At 43.7% G+C, this 23,410-nt stretch overlaps 1 pseudogene; it reads right to left on the bottom strand.

Annotated features, from left to right (window-relative positions):
* The window catches only part of LOC110123656 (hypoxanthine-guanine phosphoribosyltransferase pseudogene), a 76,837-nt pseudogene that overhangs the window by 4,257 nt on the left and 49,170 nt on the right, over positions 1-23,410 (bottom strand).

The following is a 23,410-nucleotide window of genomic DNA, read 5'->3' as shown; positions in this document are numbered from 1 at the left end:
AAGGAACTTCCACACTGTTTTCCTTAGTGATTGTACCAACTTGTATTCCCACAAACAGTATACTACGGTTTGCTTTTCTCCACATCCTCACTAACCTTCATTATTCCTTGTCTTTTTGATGATAGCCATTCTGACAGGTGTGAGGTGATATCTCACTGTGGTTTTGACTTGCATTTCCCTGGTATTTAGTGATACTGAACATCTTTTCACGTGCCTGTTTGCCATCTGTACATCTTTGGGAAAATGCTTATTTGGGCCCTCTGCCCATTTTTAAACTTTTTATATCGAGTTATATGAGTTCTTTATATATTTTGGATATTAACCCCTTTTAAGACATATTATTTGCAGATTATCTTCTATTCAGGAAGTTGCCTTTTCATTTCATTTATTGTTTCCTTTGCTATGCAAAAGCTTTTTAGTTTGGTTGGGTCCCATTTGTTTATTTTGCTTTTGTTTCCCCTGCCTGCAGAGACAGAGTTTAAAAAAAATATTGCTAAGTCTTACGTGCAAGAGTGCCTTTTACTTCTTTTCATTCCTTGATTCCTCTATTAGGACTTCCCGAATTATGTTGAATAAGAGTGGTGAAAGTGGTCACTCTTTCTTGTTCCTGATCTTAGAGGAATAGTTTCAACATTTCACCACTGAGTGTGATGTTTGTTATGGGCTTGTCATATGTGGTGTTTATTGTGTTGAGGTTATTCCTTCTATACTCAATTTATTGAGAGTTTTTTTTTAAAGAAAGTATTATTATGAAGGACTGTTGTATTTTGTCAAATGCTTTTTCTCCATGTTTCAAGATTGTCATATGATTTTTTTTCTTTCATTCTGTTAATTTAGTCTATCCCATTTATTGATTCGTGGCAACTGCTTTTCTACTTTTGTTCTGTGTGATGTTGAATATGTCTTGTTTTAGTAATTGACAGTGATGCTGCTTTCAATGTCTTCTATTCTTCTAGCAACTCTTCTCGTGAAGGGCTAATACTCTTAGATAAATTTATTTCCTCTGGACAGATTTTCTTTTTGCTGCCATCAAACATAATTTAATTAACTCACCATTGGTAAATGCCTTCCTTGCTTGACTCACAAATGAGCCATTCAGAAACCTACTTTGCTTGCAGCCTCATTTTCATGTTTTCCTTTTTTGTGTGAAGAAATTCTACTATGATGAGATATTTCCTTTTTCATTTTTAAATTTTTCTGAATATTTATTTCCTGTGAGCTAGGGATATTGCATTGAGTACTTAGTCTGATAATGTCAACATATAGTGTAATCTTTCAGCATAGTCACATTATCATCACATAATGAACACAATGTTTTGCCATCTATTTCAATAACACAATAATTTGCATTTAAAAGTCGACCCTTGGAACTTCCTTAGTGGTCTACTAGTTAAGAATCCATGCTCTCAATGCAGTGGGGATAGAGGGGGCAGGGGGTTCCATCCCTGATCAGGGAACTAGATCCCACATGCCACGACTAAAGATCCCTCATGCCACAACGAAGATTGAAGATCCCATGTGCGTCAACTAAGACCTGGTGCAGTCAAATAAATAAATATTTTTTAAAAAGAGAAGAAATTTGTTTTGTAACTAAAAAACTCCTGAAATAAAAATCTATAGACCCAGATGGTTTTACTGGTAAATTATTACCAAACAAATAACATAATTTCCACACAATCTTTTCCAGAAAAATAGAAGAGGAGAGAGTATTTCCCAACTCATTTTTTGAGGCCAGCATTGTCTTGATATTAAAACCACATATAGACTATGGATAAAACACTACAGACCAGTACATCTTATGAATATAGATGCAAATTTCTCAATGAAATATTAGAAAATTTAAAATAGAAGTGTATAAATAGAACACACCATCACCAGCTGAGGTTTCTCCAAGACTGCAAAGCTGGTTCAATATTAGGAAGTCAATGTAATCCACTCTATGAACTATTGAAAAAAGGAAAACCACATGATCAAGTGATGCAGAAAAGGCATTTGAAGAAAGTCAACATACATCTACAATAAAAATGGCAAACCAGAACTAAAGGAAACGTCCTCATCCTGAAAAGGGCATCTACAGAAAACCTCTAGCTAATATTATATGTGGTGATGAAAGTGGGAAGGCTTCCTGCCTTAATATATGCAACAGGTAAGGATGTCCTTCTCACAATCCCTGTTCCATGTCAGACTGGGAGTCCTAATCAGCACAGTATGTCAGAAAAAGAAAAAAGAAAGGGCATACAAATAGTAAAGGAAGAAATAAAAAACTACCCTTATTTGCAGATGACATAAGTGTCTAAGTGGAAAGTCCCAAGGAATCCGTATACACACATACAAAGTTAGAATTGGTAAAATGAGTTAAGCAAGATTCAGGTTGCAATACATTTTCAGTAGCCCTCAAATAAGCAATTAGTCGGGTGTGAATCTAAAATGTTACGTTTACAGGCTGTGTGTGTAACTTTGGCTGCTGCTGAAAGAAATCAAAGATGTCTGAGAATTCCCTGGCAGTTCAGTGGTTAGGACTCTGTGCTTTCACTGCTGAGGTTTCAGGTTTGATCCGTGGTCAGAGAACTAAGATCCCACAAGCTGTGTGGAATGGTCAAAAAAAGGAAGAAAGAATCAAAGAAATCCTAAATAAATGAAGAGCCTTTCCATAGTCGTGAACTGGAAGACTCAACATCTCTCCCAAACTGACAGGAAATTTTAATGCAATTCCCACTAAAATAAAATTTAAAAATTGCAAGATTTATAGATCTAGACAAGCATTGTCAAAACACTTCTGAAAAAAAAAGAATAGAATATCACATTACCCAGTTTTAAGAATCACTATAAATCTACATTAATAAGAGTGTGGTATTGGCAAATGAATAAACACAGGTCAACAGAATAGAATGAGGGCAGAAAGAGACCCACAATTTATTTATTAGCCATCTTTGGTCAATTTATTTAGAAATGTGTTGAAAGGCAAGTTATCAAAGAAATAATCATGTTTTATGGTGTTTAATTGGACCACCGTATGTAAAACTCAACTAATCCCAATGAAAACTTCACATCTTATACAAGTATAAACTCAATAAGTATCATAGATCTAAATGTAAATTGTTAACCTATCAAACTTATGGGAGAAACACAAGAGAAAACCCTGAATTAAGCAGAGTTCTTAGGCATGATACCAAAACACCTCCAGAAAAGAGAAAAAAAGTAATTTAAGCTACACCAAGGGCTTCCCTGGTGGCTCAGCTGGTAAAGAATCTGCCTGCAATGCGGGAGACCTGCGTTCAATCCCTGGGCTGGGAAGATCTCCTGCAGAAGGGAAAGGCTACCCACTCCAGCATTCTGGCCTGGAGAATTCCATGGACTATATAGTCCATGGGGTCGCAAAGAGTCAGAAAGGACAGAGCAACTTTCACTTTCACTTTCAAACTACACCAAAATTAAATCCTTTTGATCTACAATGGATACTGTTAGAAAATGAGAAGATTAAGCTACATACCTAGAGAAAATATTTGCAAATCATACATCTGATAAAGAATTTTTACACAAAATATACAAATGACTCTCAACTGTAATAAAAACAACCCAATTTTTTTCTTTATGGAAGAAAGACTTGAACTGACACTTCATCAGAGAGGATATGTGTGTTAAGTCATTTCAGTTGTATCCAACTCTTTGCAACCCTATGGACTGTAGCTCACCAGTCTCATCTGTCCATGGGATTCTCCATGCAAGAATACTGGAGTGAGTTGCCATGTCCTCTTCCAGGGGATCTTCCTGATGCAGGGCAGGAGACAAATAAGCCCATAAAATGCTGTTCATTCTTGCAAAGATCGCCCTTTACTGCTGAAGTACCAACTTGTTAAGTGATCCCTCTCAAGCTGTCTGAAGCAACCTAAGACTCCTAGGCTCACATCACTCTGCACCAAATGGTGTCTCTCACTTGCTGAGATTGATCAATTATCAGAGAGAATAGGAGGAGTCTGAACTCCTTCAGACCAATCAGCAGCCAAATGAGAATTGGCTTCCTCAACCCTAACACACAACCTCCAATCAGTCAATAGTAGAATGATAGAATAGGAGGCAGGGTCTATCTGGTCTCCACGGTAATCCCTGGCAGATTGGCCTGAGGGACAGGCCCTGTGTTACCTTAGTAGTAGCCCGAGACCCATATGCCCTAATGGAGGTGAGGGGGGCAGCGAGAGAATTTATGGGATGACAGGAGGGAGAAAGAGAGCTAGAGAGAGTGGGGAATGAAGGGACAAGAAGAGTTTAGAGGGTAGAGAGGGGAGGGTGTAGAGAATTATTTAGGGAGAATGGATTTTGAAGAACTGGAAGGTTGTAATTAGTGGAAGGAGAAGAAATTCAAAGGATCACCAAGCTTGTTTCAGAGACAGGTGTTAGGAGGAACAGGTCAGGTCTTTAAAAGGGGACAGAGAAGAGGCTATGAGTGGACAAGCAGAGGACTCAAAGTTTATAGTTGCTCTAAGAAGGTCTTAGAGGAGCCAAGTGAGAGGTTATTGGGGAAGGGAGAAGGGAGGAGTTTAGGGGTGAACAATAAGGGTCAGAACAGGACCATGACAGATTCATAGGGACAAAATGAGTGATATTATTATAAAAGGGACAAGCAAATAGCTAGTAAAGACATTACAGGTATTATAGGGTGAAAGTTTTTAAGGAGACAATGGAGGTTTTATACATGAAAAGTGAGTGTGCTAGTGTTGAGTGAGGGTCTTCTAAGTAAGGTGGTTTATGGGGACAAAGAGAAGGTTGCTTGGAGGATGATGAGAGTGTTAATGGAAAAAAAGTATGACAGTGGGTCAGTTGAGGTTCAAGGAAGCCAAGTGAGAGTCATCTGAATCAGTAGGGATTTTTGTGGAGACAGTGGAAGGGGTCACGTGAAACATCCTGTAGGGACCAGCAAGCCAGTTATAGAAGACAAAGAAGAGCCTATTGGAGATGGGGGAAATATTACAGAGAACAGAGAGGGGTTATAATGCATGAAGTAGGGGCCACAGGCTGAGAGTTCTGGGGACAGGAAGGTATTAAAGAGGATAGGGAGATGCCAAGAGGAGACATGGTGGGAGTTAGAGGGAGTTGGTGAGAGTTTTCAAGGGGGTCAGTGAAATTTTTATAGGAGCCAAGAAGAGACATGTTGAGAGGTCAGAGGAGACGTTAGAATTCAGAAGCCATATGAAGCTACATAACCCACTCCCTGCCCCCAGTCATCCGAAATTGAGTCTGAGGAGACCCCCAGGGACCACTTCTTGCTGTCGGTCTTGGCCTGCAATATGTGCTGCCCCTTAGGCACCAGAGCCTTGTACTACTCTTTACAGGTGGGAATTCGAATTATGCCAACCCTCGCCCTCCCCTCCCTCTCCATCCTGGCCCCAACCCTGAACAAACTGTATCCATGTCCTCCCTCCTGTTTCTCCAGATCTTACCCTGTGCCCCCACAGACCCACAGCTCACCCCATTCAATAATCCTTTTAAGTCCAACTATTCCTGCTCCACCTCTCCCGTCCAACTCAGACAAGGAACCACATCAATAACAATGAACTTGCCTTGGCCACCAACTCCTCCCGGAAAGCCTTCACATTTGCAGTCTCAGCAATTGTTACAGCATCTGTCTGCCTGGCCTGCATTGTCCTAGTCTTCATCTCAATTGCAATCCTACTATTCATAATTTCTTGGTAACCTCCTCTCCAGCTCCTGAAAAAAACACCAAATATATTTAAGTGTGACTTGCTGTGGCTCTAAGTATCCATTTGGCCAAATGGGACACCATTTCGTGCATTCGTGTGTGCTCAGTCACTTCAGTCATTCCTTACTCTTTGCAACCGTATGGACTGTAGCCCGCCAGGCTCCTCTGCCCATGGGATTCTGCTAGCAAGAATACTGGAGTGGGTTGCCACATCCCCTCCAGGGCATCTTCCTGACCCAGGGATTGAACCCACGTCTACTGCATTGCAAGAGGATTCTTTACAGCTGAGCCACCAGGGAAGCCCACACCATCTCATGGTTGGAAGTAAAAGATGTTGCCAGCCTGATCCAGCACCTTGTGTGGCTGATGGCGAAAGGAAGTGGGAGCTCAGATAGCTCACTGGACCAGAGTTCAACACCAACTCTGGACCCTACCAGGACATGGGCCATGGGAGACAAGAGAGGGCATTCTTTCCCCAGGGCAGCCTCACCTCCTGCCAAATGCATGCATACATGCCATAAATCTACTTATGCCAACCAAGGGACTTGACTGTGTTGCATGACTCTCGGGACACAGCAGTCATCACTACAGACTCAACCCCATCCCCTCAGAACCGTTAACCAGACAGCGACACTCCAGAGTGGTTTTGTCTCTAGTGGGGAAAACATAGGGAAATGGGTTATAAATGGCCACACCTAACCTGGGGCACTTGTGGTCTACCAGAAAACCAGGGACTCAAACATCTATCAGCAAACTGGTTAAAATTAGGGTCACTATATGCAAAACAGAAAAAGAGACTCAGATGTATAGAACAGACTTGTGGACTCTGGGAGAAGGCGAGGGTGGGATGTTTCAAAAGAACAGCATTGAAACATGTATATTATCTAGGGTGAAACAGATAACCAGCTCAGGTTGGGTACATGAGACAAGTGCTCGGGCCTGGTGCACTGGGAAGACCCAGAGGGATCGGGTGGAGAGGGAGGTGGGAGGGGGGACTGGGATGGGGAATACATGTAAATCCATGGCTAATTCATTTCAATGTATAACAAAAACTACTGTAATGATGTAAAGTAATTAGCCTCCAACTAATAAAAATAAATAAATAAATAAATAAATAAATAAATAAATAAAATTAGGGTCAAATTAGGATTGCAGAGAGCTTCTATAACAGCTTTGGTTGCCTCCTCTCCCCACCAACACCAGTGCTTGTGATTTAATCATTATTCAACAATACTGTGGGGGCATCCATGATCTACCAGATGCTGTGCTGGGAACTAAGGAACTTTCAAGAGCAAAATAAACAAGACTCCTTTCTGATGGAGCTTACATTCTAGTGGGAAGAAAATCATAAAGAAAAAGATCTTTAAATAAACAAGATAATTACAGTGAATGGAAAATGCTGTAATTTTGGAGAAAATAAAACAGGATAATAAGCTAAAGCAGCGCCAGTACTGGTCCACCAACTGCTAATGGCCTGCTAATGGTGTGCAACAAGGTAAGTACTGAAATTGCTAGGAGGTGCTTAGAAATAGCAATCTGACATCATCACATCCAAGTATACAATTAAGAGTCTTGTCTTATTTAACAAGGTGTAGACCAAAAGGATCAGTCCATGACAGACTGGAGATATCAAAAACAGATAACTACTTCACAACTGGGCTACTGGGCAATATACAAATAAAAATTATTAATTTGAGAAATTAATAAGAAATATGAATCCTGCCATTTGCCACAACATGAATGGAACTTGAGGGCATTATGATAAGTGAGATAAGTCAGACAGAGGAAGACAATGTATGATATCACTTCTGTGGAAACTGAAAAAGCCAAACTCACAGAAACAGAAAGTAGAATACTGTTTTCCGGGAACTGGGTGATGGAGGAAATGGAGACAGACTGGTAAAAATATCCAGACTTTCAGTTGTAAGATGAATGAGGTCTAAGGGTATAAAATGTAACACAATGACTATGGTTAACAGTACTATTGTATATATCAATACTAACACTTGCTAAGAGAGTAAGTATCCTCACCAGAGATAACTACAGAGGTAATAGATGTGTTAATTAACTTCTTGCTTAGTTCCTAAGCCACGTCTGATCGTCTGATTATTTAAAATCCCATGGACTGTATAGCCTGCCAGGCTCTACCTGTCCACGGGATTTTTCAGGCAAGAATACTGGAGTGGGTTACCTTCTCCAGAGGATCTCCCCACCCAGGGTTGAACACGTGTCTCCTGCATTGGCAGGCAGGTTCTTTACCACTGAGCCACCATGGAAGCCCTATTAATTAACTGACTCTGGTAATAACACCACAAAGTATATGCATGTTAGATCACTATATTGTACCCTTTAAATATATTACAGTGTTGTCAATTATTCCTCAATAAAGTAGGGTAAAAATAAATAAATAAAAATAAAGCAGGGTAAAAAATTTTAATAAAGCTTTAACCCTAAAGTACCAACTATCACATTTGCTCTCAGTCCATGGGGCAGAACTAGTCTCATGGCCTCATGTGAATGTAAAGACATCTGGGAAATGTCGTGCCAGACTGGATACCCAAGGCACACCTTTCTAAGATGTTCCTTGAGCTGAGATACAGAAGCCAAAGAGTGACAGCTGTTCCAAGAACTGTGAGAACAGAGCTCCCACGAGTGGGAATAGCAAGTGGAAAGGTCCATAAGCTGGAATGAGCTTGGCAATTCAAGGAACACAAAGGAAGCTAATGTGGCAGTAAGTAATGTCGCACATCTCCCACTCTCCAAAATAGGTGGGGCTCTCTCCTCCTCCTGGTAAGAATCCTTGTAAGTGCTTATGAAAGTCCCCAAGATGTCCCCCATCTCCACTTCTCCTGAAGAGGAAACTCAACACCGGTTCTCACAGATCTGCTCACAGAATATTTACAGACATACAGTCACCCAGCTGCAGGACTTCCCAGCTCCCCCTACGTCTGGCTCTGTGATGGATGATGCAGGAGACACAACAGTGACCAAGACAGACCTCAACCTTGCCCTCAGGAAATCCACAGACCAACGAGGAAGGCAGGGCTATGAGTTGTTCTTTCATTCAGCAAACTTTTATTGTGTATCTGTTGTTGTGCCAGGCACAGGGGACACAGTGCTGAACAAAACATCTCTCCCACGAGCTCCCTGGTATGATTCAGCCTTGTCATCATCTGCCCTGGTCCATGCCATGGTCTATCTCTTCCTCTGGTCCACCCTCCACAAAAACATCAGAGTGTTCTGCACCTAAAAAAAATTAATTTCTGACTTTATTTAGATAAAGTTTTCAAATTTACAAACCGTATAGAAAGAGTCTGACAGACCCCCATGTACCATCTGGATTTAACAGATGCAAATATTTTCCTATATTTGCATCAGATCTTTTTTTCTTAGAAATAAAATGTTGTTGGTATAAATTAAGCTCATGTCCTCCCCTTCTCTATTCTATTCTTTCCTCCCTCCATATCTGGAAGAAACCACAGAACTCCTGTTGCTATAAATTCATCCTGTGTGTATTTTGCACTTTGACTTCCTATGTGCAGGTACACACACACATTTAGAGACAAGATGACAGAGTAGAAGGATGTGTGCTCATCTTCTTCTGAGAGAATGCCAAAATTGCAACTCATTGCTGAATATCCACTGACAGGAGAATGTTGGATCACACTAAGAAAAGATACCCCGTGTCCAAGGGCAAAGGAGAAGCCACAACAAGATGATAGAAAGGGTGAAATCACATTTAGAATCAAACCCCATACCTGCCAGGGATGCTCGGAGGGCTCAAACAAAACTTGGTGCACACTGGAACCCAGAGACCCCACAGAGACTGAGTCAGGCCTGCTTTTGAGTGTTTGAGTGTCTCCAGAGGAGGCATGGGTCAGCAGTGGCCTGACACAGGGATAGGGGTTCTGACTGCAGCAGACCTGGGACACGCTGTATGTGGCATAAGCCCTCTTGGAGGAGGTTGCCATTAGCCCCACCATAGAGCCGCCAAGCAGACAACCTAAAATTGCAGAACAGTTATACCAAAGAAATTCTCTAGGACCCACAACAGATTTCCCAGCATGGGGATCCAGCAAAGAGACTGAGAATCCCCAGGGAATTTGACTTCGGAGGCCAGTGGAATTTCACTACAGAACTTCCACAGGACTGGGGAAACAGAATCTTGGAGGGCACAAACTAAAACTTGTATGCACCAGGACCCAGGTGAAAGAAGCAATGTCCCCACAACAGACTGAGCCAGACTTGCCTGTGAGTGTCCAGGAGTCTCCAGCAGAGGCATGGGTCAACAGTGGCTGCTGCAGGGTCAGGGGCACTGAATACAACAGTGCAGGCATAAGTCCTTTTGAAGGAGGTCACTGTTACCACCATTACTGCCATTACATCTACCATAGTTTGGCCTCAGGCCAAACAACAGGGAGGGAACACAGCCCCCCCATCAACAGAAAATTGGATTAAAGATTTACTGAGCATGGCCCCGCCCATCAGAACAAGACCCAGATTCCCCCACAGTCAGTCTCTCCTATCAGGAAGCTTCCATAAGCCTCTTATCCATATCCATCAGAGGGCAGATAGAATGAAAATCACAATCACAGAAAACTAACCAAGCTGATCACCTGGACCACAGCCTTGTCTAACTCAATGAAACTATGAGCCATGCCATGTAGGGCCACCCGAGACAGATGGGTCATGACGGAGAGTTCTGACAAAATGTGGTACACTGGAGAAGGGAAACTGCTTCAGTATTCTTGCCTTGAGAACCCCATGAAAAGTATGAAAAGGCAAAAACATATGGCACTGAAAATGAACTCCCGAGGTCAGTAGATACCCAATATGCTACTGGAGAAGAGTGGAGAAATAACTCCAGAAAGAATGAAGAGACAGAGCCAAAGCGAAAACAACGCCCAGTTGTGGATGTGATTGGTGATGGAAGTCAAGTCTGATGCCATAAAGAACAATATTGCATAGGAACCTGGAATGTTAGGTCCATGAATCAAGGTAAATTGGAAGTGGTCAAATAGGAGATGGTAAGAGTGAACATTGACATTTTAGGAATCAGTAAACTAAAATGGACCAGAATGGGCAAATTTAATTCAGATGACCATTATATCTACTACTGTGGGCAAGAATCCCTTAGAAGAAATGGAGTAGCCCTCATAGTCAACAAAAGAGTTCAAAATGCAGTCTCAAAAATGACAGTGACCTCTGTTTGTTTGCAAGGCAAACCACTCAATATCAGTAATCCAAGTTTATGCCCCAACCACTAATGCTGAAGATGCTGAAGTTGAATGGTTCTATGAAGACCTACAAGACCTTCTAGAACTACCACCAAAAAAAAAAAGATGTTCTTTTCATCATAGGGGACTGGAATGCAAAAGTAGGAAGTCAAGAGATACCTGGAATAACAGGCAAGTTTGTCCTTGGAGTACAAAATGAGGCAGGGCAAAGGCTAACAGAGTTTTTACAAGAGAACACACTGGTCATACCAAACACTCTTTTCCAACAACACAGAGATGAATCTATACATGGACATTACCACACGGTCAATACCGAAATCAGATTGATTATATTCTTTGCAGCTGAAGACGGAGAAGCTCTATATGGTCAGCAGAAACAAGACCAGGAACTGATTATGGCTCAGATCAAGAACTCCTTATTGCAAAATTTAGACTTAAATTGAAGAAAGTATGGGAAACCACTAGACCATTCAGGTATGACCTAAATCAAATCCCTTATGATTATACAGTGGAAGTGACAAATAGATTCAAGGGATTAAATCTGATAGACAGTGCCTGAAGAACTATGGACAGAGGTTCATGATGTTGTACAGGTAATACCATCTCCAAGAAGAAGAAATGCAAAAAGGCAAAATGGTTGTCTCGGGAGTCCTTACAAATAGCTGAGAAAAGAAGAGTAGCTAAATGCAAAGAAGAAAAAGAAAGATATACCATTCTGAATGCAGAGTGCCAAAGAATAGGAAGGAGAGGTAAGAAAGCCTTCCTAAGGGAACAATGCAAAGAAATAGAAGAAAACAATAGAATGGGAAAGATTAGAGATCTCTTCAAGAAAAAAAAGATACCAAGGGAACATTTCATGCAAAGATGGGTTCAATAAAGGACAGAAACAGTATGGACCTAACAGAAGCAGAAGATTTTAAGAACAGGTGGCAAGAATACACAGAAACTATACAAAAAAAAAATCTTAATGGCCCAGATAACCACAATGGTGTAATCACTCACCTAGAGCCAGACATCCTGGAATGCGAAGTCAAGTGGGCCTTAGGAAGCATCACTACATACAAAGCTAGTGGAGGTGATGGAATTCCAGTTGAGCTATTGCAAATCCTAAAAGAGGATGCTGTGAAAGTGCTGCACTCAATATGCCAGGAAATTTGGAAAACTCAGCAGTGGCCACAGGACTGGAAAAGTCAGTTTTCATTCCAATCCCTAAGAAACGCAATGTCAAAGAATGTTCAAACTACTGCAGAATTGTACTCATCTCACACACCAGCAAAGTAATGCTCAAAATTCTCCAAGCCAGGCTTCAACAGTACCTGAACTGAGAACTTTCAATTGTTCAAGCTAGATTTAGAAAAGGCAGAGGAACCAGAGATCAAATTGCCAACATCCACTAGATCATCGAAAAAGCAAGAGAGTTCAAGAAAAACATCTATTTCTGCTTTATTGACTATGCCAAAGCCTTTGACTGTGTAGATCACAACAAACTGTGGAAAATTCAAGAGATGAGAATACCAGACCACCTTACCTGCCTCCTGAGAAATCTGTATGCAGGTCAAGAAGCAACAGTTAGAACTGGACATGGAACAACAGACTGGTTCCAAGTCGGGAAAGGAGTACATCAAGGCTGTATATTGTCACCCTACTTATTTAACTTATATGCGGAGTATATCATGCAAAATGCTGGGCTGGATGAAGCACAAGCTGGAATCAAGGAGGGAGAAATATCAATAACCTCAGATATGCAGATGACACCACCCTTATGGCAGAAAGTGAAGAGGAACTAAAAAGCCTCTTGATGATAGTGAAAGAGGAGAGTGAAAAAATTGGCTTAAAACTCAACATTCAAAAACTATGATCATGGCATCCAGCCCCATCACTTCATGGCAAATAGTTGGGGAAACAATGGTAACAGTGACAGACTTTATTTTGGGGGGCTCCAAAATTATTGTAGATGGTGACTGCAGCCATGAAATTAAAAGATGCTTGCCCCATGAAAGAAAAGCTATGACAACCCTTGATAGCATATTAAAAAGGAGAGACACTACTTTGCCAACAAAGGTCCATCTAGTCAAAGCTATGGTTTTTCCAGTAGTTATGTATGGATGTGAGAGTTGGACTATAAAGAAAGCTGAGCACCGAAGAATTTATGCTTTTGAACTGCAGTGTTGGAGAAGACTCTTGAGAATACTTGGACAGCAAGCAGGTTCAACCAGTCCATCCTAAAGGAAATCAGTCCTGAATATTCATTGGAAGGACTGATGCTGAAGCTGAAGCTCCAATACTTTGGCCACCTGATGTGAAGAACTGACTCATTTGAAAAGACCCTGCTTCTGGGAAAGATTGAATACAGGAGGAGAAGGGGATGATGGAGAATGGCATCACTGACTCAATGGACATGAGTTTGAGCAAACTGGGTGTTGGTGATGGACAGGGAAGCCTGGCGTGATGCAGTCCATGGGGTTGCAAAGAGTCAGACATGACTGAGCGACTGAACTGAACACTTGATGGTGCAGAGTTGTTGTTTGAGTGTGCAGTAGTCCTTAGTTCCCTCTGCAAATGTTTACAGCTCTTCACCTTCCAGGACTCATCTTCTGGGTCTCTCATTTGGTCCAGCTGATCTCTCCCTCCATCTGCAAAAATTGGATTGGCCAAAATGATCATTTGGGTTTTTCTGTAAGATGTAATGAAAAAACCCAAATGATCATTTTGGCCAATCCAATATATTCTTCACCTAGTTTCTGGGGAAATGCTCTCCATTCTCCTCCTAAACACTGGCAGCTCTTTCACAGTCTCTTTTACAAGTCTGTCCTCATCCTCTGTATCTGGTCCCCTTGAGGAACAGAAGGTAACCCAGAATGTAAACACCACTGGACCCAGACACCTTATAACAAGAAGGCCACAGAACCCAGACACCTCCAGACCAGGCCTCTGTTGGAGGAAGTCATCAAGAGGATGTGACCACCAGGTCAACTCCAAATTGCTCTTTATCCCCTATTCTGTCCTAGGAATATATACTTTGCCCACTGCTGCCACAGTGGGAACATTTCCAAGGACGGTAGCCTTGGGAGAGTAAGGTGTTGTTGAGGCCATCTGGACTGAATATGTGAATGAACCCAGTTAAGGTCTCTATTTAAACTTTTAAGAGGGCTTCCCTGGTGGTTCAGTGGTAAAGAACCTACCTCCCAATGCAGGAGGCACAAGCTCGATCCCTCACTGGACAGGATCCCACATGCTGCGGAGCAACTAAGCCTGTGCACCACAACTATTGAACCTGTGCTCTAGAGCCTAGGAGCCTCAACTACTGAAACCCACGCGCCCTACAGCCCATGCACCACAACAAGAGAAACTACCATAATGAGAAGCCCGCACAGAAATGAAGACCCAGCACAGGCTAAATAAATGAATAAAATTAATTTTCTAAAATAAAAATAGATAAACTTTTAGGATTCTGGCAGGCAGGTGCGGAGACCTACTCATCCTGCAACTGCCCAATACCAGCCTGGTATGTAAGTTTCTTTGCCTATCAAAACTTCCACCGGACTGCCCTGGTAGTCCAGTGGTTAAGACACAGTGCTTCCAGTACAGGGGTGGCAGGTTTGATCCCTGGTCAGGGAACTAAGATCCCACATGCTGAGCAGCATGGCCAAAACAAACAAAAATATTCCACTCCACAGTCTGGAGTGGCCTGCCTCTTTCTTCAGCCTGTCGTCCACCTATGGGGGGCGGGGGTGGGTAGGGGGGCCAGGTTCAGATTTCACATAGGCAACTCCTGAGGTTGTGACCCAACAGACACCCTCAAAAATTGATTAATTTTAAAAAATGGATTAATTCAGGCACCGCTGAACCCTGATAACTGATGAACCCAGAGCTCAGGGACCTCTGTAGCTGGACACCCTTGTAAAACAGGAGTCAGCTTGGGGCACTTGGGTACCTCCAGATCTGTGGTGATTTAGTTGCTATGTCATGTCCAACTCTTATGACCCCACAGACTGTAGCCCCCCAGGCTTCTCTATCCCTGGGATATCTCAGGCAAGAATACTGAAGTGGGTTGCCATTTCCTTCTCCAGGGTATCTTCCCGACCCAGAGATCAAATTCAGGTCTTCTGCGTTGCAGGCAGACTCTTTACCAACTGAGCCACCAGGGAAGCCCAGAACTTAGTGACCTCTGGACCTAGTCACTTTTTGTAAAACAGGAGTCAGCTTGGGCACCTCCAGACCTGGACACTCTCAAACCAGAAGGCCATCCTGAAGTTCACTCTCCTTCAGACATCCACCAACATCCTTGACTCAGCTCTGTACTCTGACATTCAGAACCTGGAGCCCCCAGGAATGCAGAAATAGGCCTGGTTGCTGCATATTCTAGGGCAAGTCCAAGAACGAGGTGAGGACTGGCACTAAAGAGCAACCCCCTCAAGAGATGTGGGCCAATCAGGATGCTAGGCAGAGGGCTGGCCCAGAGGTAAGGTAGGCAGAAGCTTTCCTTTGGGGTGATTTTAACCGTGTGCACAATTGCTAGGGCAGTGAGGCTGTTATTTAGGGACAGAAACACAGGTGCAGTGATGGGGGAGCCCCTCGGAGAAACAGAGCATGACAGAGGTGATGCAGACAACAGGATCTATTGAGAAGGGAGTATTGGGACATCTGTGGATGGAAGAGGACAGGAAAAACATGTTATCAGAGCAGACAGGGGATCCAGCAGCATTTAAGGAGTCTAGTTCATGACAGTGAGGAAGGATTGGAAGGACATTGTGGGGAAAATAAAAACACTTGGGGTTATGGAGGAGAGAGAGGGTATAATAGGACAAAGCAGTTATGTCAGGACAGAGGGCCCATGTCAGGAAAGACTGACTATATTGGGGCAGGTGGGCAGTTAAACTGGCTCAATGAGGGCTGTCACTGGAGGTCAGTGGCCTTTTTAAAGAGAAAGTACAATCTAGGACTTCCCTGGTGGTCCAGTGGCTAAGAATTCACCTTCCAATGCAGGGGACATGGGTTTGATCCCTGTTTGGGGAACTAAGATTCCACATGCCACGGAGCAACTAAGTTCACACACCACAACTACTGAGCCTGTAGGCCACAGCTAGAGAGTCCAAGAGCTGCAATGAAAGATCCCAAAGGATGCAGCAAAGATCTCAAGTGCCACTGCTAAGACCCAATGCAGCCAAATTAATAAATATTAAAAATAAATTTAAATTACTTCTCTGGTGGTCCAGTGGTTAAGAATCCATGTTACAGTCCTGGAGAAATAGGTTTGATCTCTGGTCCAGGAAGGTTCCACATGCCATGGGGCAACAAAACCTGTGTGACACAACTATTGAGCCTGTGCTTTAGAGCCCACAAGCTGCAACTACTGAGCCCACATGCCTAGAGCCTGAGCTCTGCAACAAGAGAAGCCACTGCAATGAGAAGTCCACGCAATGCAACAGAGTGGCCCCAACTTGCCACAACTAGAGAAAGCCTGCATGCAACAGCAAAGACCCAGCACAGCCAAAAATTAATTTATTTTAAAATAATTATTTTTTTAAAGAAGAGAAAGTACAAACTAGATGGTCACTGGGGGTGTTCTGAATGATCAGTGGAGAGCATTCATAGAGGGTAACAGTCAGGGGTAATTGTGGATTGCAAAGACTGTAGCTGCTAAAGAGCTGTTTGATTGGTGTGCAAAACTCAGAGGTTACTGACAGTGTTAGGGAGGCTCTGGGGATGTGTTACCAGGACTCACTTGTTCCTGTTTGCTTTAGCAAGTCAAGGATGTCAGTGTGAAGACTGTGAGCAGGGACCAAGGCAGACTGTGTGGCCTTGGTGGGCATATTACAATAAAGGGAACATCTTACAGGAGGTCATTGTGGGGTGACAGGGAAATTGTGCCAGGTAGCATCGAAGGTCAATGGGAGGTACTATGGCTCTTTGTGAGGCTGTTAGTGAGTCAGCTGAGATTTCCTAGGAGCTGAAGAAGAGCTTCATATATGATGCCATTAAGGAATTCCCCGAGATTAATATATAAGAAGATGCATCTTGCAGGCTTTTCTAGCTAAGATGTTTGGAGAGGTTTTTGTCACTGTCTTGAGATGTGTCTTGTTTTCCTGTTATGTACCTGGATATTTCTGCCTAAGTTTACCCCAAAGTTCTAGAAGGTGTCCACCAGAAATCATCCAGGAATAGATACACCTCTTTTGTTAGCTTGCTAGGGCTGCCAGGAAGAAAAACACCACAGATCAAGAGGCTCAAACAACAGATGATCATTTGCTTATGATTTCAGAGGCTAGAAGTCCAAGATCAAGGTGCCAGCAGGCTTGCACCTGGGGCTTACAGATGGCCACCTGATAGCTGTGTCCTCACGTGGCTGCCCTCTGTGATGTCTGTATCCTAATCTCCTTTTTAAAAAAAAAAATTATTTATTTTTTAATTGAAGGATAATTGCTTTACAGAATTTTGTTGTTTTCTGTCAAACATAAACAAGAATCAGCCATAGGGATACCCATGTCCCCTTCCTCCTTAACCTCCCTCCAATCTCCCTCCCCATCCTACCCTTCTAGATTGTCACAGAGCCCCTCTTTGAGTTCCCTGAGTCATATAGAAAACTCCCATTGACTATCTATTTTACATACAGTATTGTAAGTTTCCATGTTACTCTCTCCATACCACTCACCCTCTTTCTGCCCCCACCCAGGTCCATAAGTCTGTTCTCCCTGTCTGTTTCTCCACGGCTGCCCTGCAAATAAATTCATCAGTACCATCTTTCTAGATTCTGTATATATGTGTTAGTATACAATATTTATCTTTCTCTTTCTGACTTACTTCACTCTGTATCATAGACTCTTCTTTTAAGGACATCAATCATTCTGCATTCAGGTTCACCCTAATAACTCCATTTTAAATTAATTATCTCTTTAAGGACTGTACAGTCCATGGGGTCACAAAGAGTTGAACACAACTGAGTGACTTTCACTAAAGGCCATATATCCAAATCAGTCACAATCAGAGGTACTGGGGACTACAGCTTCAACATATGAACTTGAAGTGGAAACAATTCTGCCTAGAACAACTCTCTGAATCCTGGGGACACGCTTTCAGAATTACAAATAGGAACTATAAAGTAGGGGCAGACCTGGTTTCTGCATGGACCTGTATGTGTGTCTCTCTCTTTTTTTTTTTTTTTTTTGTATTTACTTTGTGCTATTGCCTTTTATTTATAGTGAATATTGGTTTTTCCATTTACAGAACCAACATAAAGATTTTTCCTTAAATAAAAGTATTGAAACAAAAATTGAACTGATTTAAAGAAAAAAATACTAAGTAAACAATAATGATAAACACAGATCATTAAAATATACAAACATATACACGTGTGTGAGATATATATATATATATATACACACCTCACACGATGATCAAGACCTGAGAAATGTACCCTCTAGTAGAATTTTGCAAAGTGGAAAATCACTCGCAGAGAGATTTCCTAGTTTGCCCCAGGACACACAGCACAGCTTCAGGCACTGAGTTTGGGACTGGTGCTCTCCTCAGGACTGAGATGACTCACGGTCCAGAACACACAGCATTGTAAGACAGGAGGCCTGTTTCTCTACAGGCGGGTAATTAAGCTATTCGGTAGTAAGTATCCAAGATTCAGACGTCCTCAGGAAAGGGGGAGTTTATTTTGGACATAAAAGCAACAGGAATGCTGAGTGAAGGCAGTAGTCCCCTGTGGAGCAGGCGCATCCGTGTCTTTTCTGCAGCCCAGATACCTGCAGCCCAGGTCTTTTCTAGGAGCCCAGACACCCTCTGCTAACTCGCCTTTAGCCTTTCGGTCCCTCCTGTCCCTGTTCCACGTGGCACCTGCTCCCAGAGGCTCCCCTCCTGCTCTGTATTCAAAAGCCGACTGAGAGAAACCTGATTGGCCAGTTCAGGTCCGGCCTCCCTGATTGACCAGAGCTTCTGTTCTCAGTCACCTCATAGGCTGCCGACGAAGTAATGGGTGGGCTTCTGTCAGGTGCCCAATCAGTTGAAAGCAAGGCCTATAAAAGCAGGCACTGTGCGCTTTCACACCTCGGCTGATTAGCGGGGACCCCTTGTGGTTCTCGCCTCTGGGAGAATTCTTGTCGTCACAAGTGTGATCAGTGCCAGGCATAGAAGGACGAGAAGTGGACGGGTGGTGGGAGCACCGAGAAGGAAGGGGCTCGCCGTGTGTGGCGGGGCAGGACTGCCATGTGAGGGGATGAGCCTTTTGCTGGGGCGGGCATGCCAGAACCTAGTGGACATGGACTGCCTGCCTCTCTAAGGCTTGACCTCAAAGACGTCAAAGTGCCAGGGGTGCCCCTGAGAGGTCGATGGTATCCCCGCTGAATGAAGGCAGCAAGGGCACAGGGAGACCAGGCATGGTGATGCCAGATAGTTCATTAATTCACGCAGGGACTTTGATAGGATGTAAAGTGCACTCTGTCAAGGGCAGGGAATGGAACTGCCATCAGGAGGCAGTGTGCCAGCCTTTGAGCTGCAGAAAAGACCCCTCCAGTGGAGGGTGGAGCAGGAGGGGCACAAGGGAGGGCTCTGCGACAGCATCAGGACCCACCACTTAGAGGGGTTTACTTTCCAGCGGCTTGCCATTGTGGAAAGATCCAGTCAGGGTTCACTTTGCTGGGCATTTGTGCACAGACTTGGGCCACAGCTGTAGGCAACCATTTCGAGGTCACCAGAGATCCCAAAGGGGACGTGACAGAGACACTTTGTCCTGCCACCCTGTGACCCTGAGAACCTGTCCCTCCAGCACTGAATCTCGAGTTTGGGCACATGAAAGGAGGCAGTGTTTCCCTGCAAGGGAAGCAGAACTGCCACCTGAAGGATAACGGGAGTTTGTCACCAAAAGATGAGGGAGGAGAGGGCCCCCCAGGAACAGGAAATCAGAAGCACAAAGTTGTGGGGAAATGAGGGAGTTCCAAGTGGCTTTGTAGGACCGTTGTTCAGTTGGTTGGTTGTATCTGAATACTTGAGACACCATGGACTGCAGTATGCCAGGTTTCCCTGTCCTTCACTATCTCCAGGAGTTTTCTCAAACTCATGTCCATCGAGTCAGTGCTGCCATCCAACCATCTCATCCTCTGTCGCCTCCTTCTCCTCCTGCCTTCAATCTTTCCCAGCATCAGGGTCTTTGAGTAGGACTGTTGGGAGGGTTCTAGATGGGAATGTCCCAACATGATGCTGGAGGACCCAATGGGTAGGCCAAGAAGTTGTACTGAGGGCAGTGGTGAGCCATGGCAGGATTTTAAACCAGGAGCAGCATGTGTATGCTCATTCGCTCTGTCGTGTCCAACTCTTTGCAATCCCATGGACTGTAGCCCGCCAGCTTCCTCTGTCCATGGGATTTTCCAAGCAAGAATACTGGAGTGGGTTGCCATTTCCTTCTCCATGTGTGTCTCTTTAAGGAAGGAATGTATCTGTGGCTACATGACCCTATGTGGCAGTTTGTGAGTGAAAAGGCTAGAAGAGAGGATACTGAAGATTTATACAGTATGAGGCGAAGAAATTCATGGAGAGAGGAACTAAGGGAACCAAACCTACAGCGTCAACTGAGCGGGAAAGCAGTCCTCTGAGAATTAGTCTGTCTTGCCTATGGAAGAAGCCACCATAGATCCACAGAACCTTCCCAGACCCTAGGACACAGCCCAACTGCAGGATGTCCAGATGCTGGCCAAGAAGCCAGCAGCAGACAAGGACCCACCGGCTCCACAGACGTTGAAAATTCAGGGCAGCCTCTGGCTGAGGATCACACAGGCTCCTCTGCTGCCCTGGTCAGCTTTCCACCCCTGGCATCCTGGCTTGCCTCACCTCTCTCCAAATGTCCAGCACAGCCCCACCCACTGCAGCCCAGCCTCAGGTTGAACACTAGCTTCTGGGGAGCCCTTGTGCGAGTCAGAAGAGGTGCCCATTCACCTGGGCAACTGAAGCAGTTCCCATGAGCTCCCCTGCCAGGACAGGTCATGGGCAATGGGTGCAAAACCGAAACAGCTCTAGGTGGCAGCCCTGCCCAACCACTGTCACTGACCCCCATGTGCTTCTTCCTCCCCACCCCTCCCCACAACCTGCAGACCCAGAGAGCCACCCTCCAGGGAGACATGATCTGAGCCCTGGTCAGCTCTCCCACCACCCTCTGCTTCAAGGCCTGTTCTGCCATCTGCACTTCCATCACCTTGTTCTTGATCATTTTCCATTGTGGTTGTGGTCATGGACCAGGAGCAGGACTGGCAGGTTCAAGGGTCTCCAGGGCTTCCCACCCACCCCCTGTCCTTAAGAACTCTTAGCTCTTCTAGTGACATAGATAAGAGGCTGGGGCTCATGATCTCCCCAAGCAAAGTGACACCCCACCTCCAAGGTGGCTGCAACACTCCTTTCAGCCACCAATTCCAGGATCTGGATCAAATAGCCTATGGAACTGTCTTAGCTCCTGAGGTGAGGATTTTCTGCATTAGCAAGAGTGAAGAGCCCAGGGGAGAGAAGAAAGTGCCTCGAGTGGGACTAATGCTGCTTGGCCTGGTTGGTCCTCCAGCTCTAGGCATGCATTCCAGTTGCCTGCCAGTATGGGAACTGCCTGCCAGCCTGCACTCAAATCCTGAGTCAGGACCTGGTGCTAAAGCTAATGAACCTGACTTTGCCTCAGTTTCCCCAACTGTACAATGATAGAACCCTCATAGATGTTGTGGGGATTAAGTGAGTTCACAGAGCCGCAGCAGCATATCATAACTACTGTGAAAGTGCTTGTTGTTAAAATGGTTGATTGCAGTGTGACAGACACAGCTGCCCCTTCTGCAGAGTGAAGGTGGTCGAGGCTCTCTCTCTGGTTTGATTTTTCCCCTTGGCATGACAATGCTCAGCAGCTCCACAGCATAGCCAGCCTCGTACTTGCCTGAACACACCTGGGCTGGACCCAGAGGACCTCTCCTGGCAACAGAAACTGGCAAAAGAGGCCTCTCCCTGTGATGCAGGGCACCAACCAAGCCAGCAGGACTTCTGAACTACGGGGGCTTCACCCTAGAGTTCACAGCCAGTCTGTGTCCTCTTTTCCCGTCAGACATGCAGCCCCTCCCTGGAGAGGGACTCGTTTGAGTTCTTACGTAGCAGCAGATATGCCATGGACCAGAAAACATGATCAGTCAAAGCGATGTGTCTCTTTATCTATACAAAGGAGAAATTATGACACAACGGGGCTGAGGACACAGCTGCAGGTATGAGACCGATTCAAGATCATCTGTAGAAAAATATATTAGCTACTCCTTAACAGAAATATGTAAGATCTCACTTATGTGTCTCCCCTTGTGGAAAAAAAAATTGTTAATTGGTAAAATACTTTTACTAGGTTTTGCTTGTGCCAGACTCAACCAACCAAAAAACCTCTAGAAGAAAATTAGCACCCTCCTACTGCAAGTGACACTTGTCACATGTTCCCTCTCATGAGCTACAGTTTCAACCTAGCAAATTAGGGTCTTGTTTTTTTTTTAATTTCTTTTCCTTTCTTAAAAAATTATTTTCTTGAAGTATAGTTGATTTACAATGTTGTATTAATGTTTTGGCTGTTGTTCAGTCACTCAGTCATGTCTGACTCTTTGTGACCCCATGGACTGCAGCATGCCAGGCTTCCCTGTCCATCACCAACTCCCAGAGCTTGCTCAAATTCATGTCCATCGAGTTGGTGATGCCATCCTCCATCATCCTCTTCACTCCCTCCCAGAGTTTGCTCAAACTCATGTCCACCGAGTCAATGACGTCATCCAACCATCTCATCCTCCATTATCCCCTTCTCCTCCTGCCTTCAATCTTTCCCAGCATCAGGGTCTTTTCCAAGCAGTCAGCTCTTCGCATCAGGTGGCCAAAGTATTGGAGGTTCAGCTTCAACAACAGTGATATATATATATATATAATATATATATATATATATATAATATATATATATATATATTCTTTCTTGTATTCTTTTCCATTGTGGTTATCACAAGACATTGACCATAGTTCCCTGTGTTAATCAGTAGGATTTTGTTGTTTTTCCATTCTGTATGTAATAGTTTGCATCTACTAATCCCAAATTTCCAATCCATCCCTCCTCAACCCCTTTTCCCTTGGCAACCACAAATGTGTTCTTTGTCTCTGTGAGTCTTGTTTCTGTTTCACAGATATGTTCATTTGTGTTATATTTTAAATTTCACATATAAGTGATATTATATGGTATTTGTCTTTCTGTTTCAGACTTACTTCACTTTGTATGATAATCTCTAGCTCCATCCATGTTGCTAGCATTATTTAATTCTTTCTTATGGCTGAGTAGTGTTCCACTGTATACATATATACAACTTCTTTATCCATTCATCTGTTATGGACATTTAGATTATTTCCATATATTGGAAAGTTAAACCATGCTCTTATACTGGAAAAATCAAGATTGTTAAAATGGTCATAATCTCCAAACCAAACAAATGTTACTACAAATTAA

Source organism: Odocoileus virginianus, chromosome 20, assembly GCF_023699985.2.
Source record: "Odocoileus virginianus isolate 20LAN1187 ecotype Illinois chromosome 20, Ovbor_1.2, whole genome shotgun sequence".
Lineage (NCBI taxonomy): Eukaryota > Metazoa > Chordata > Mammalia > Artiodactyla > Cervidae > Odocoileus > Odocoileus virginianus.
This window is presented reverse-complemented; position numbering and strand designations above follow the sequence as displayed.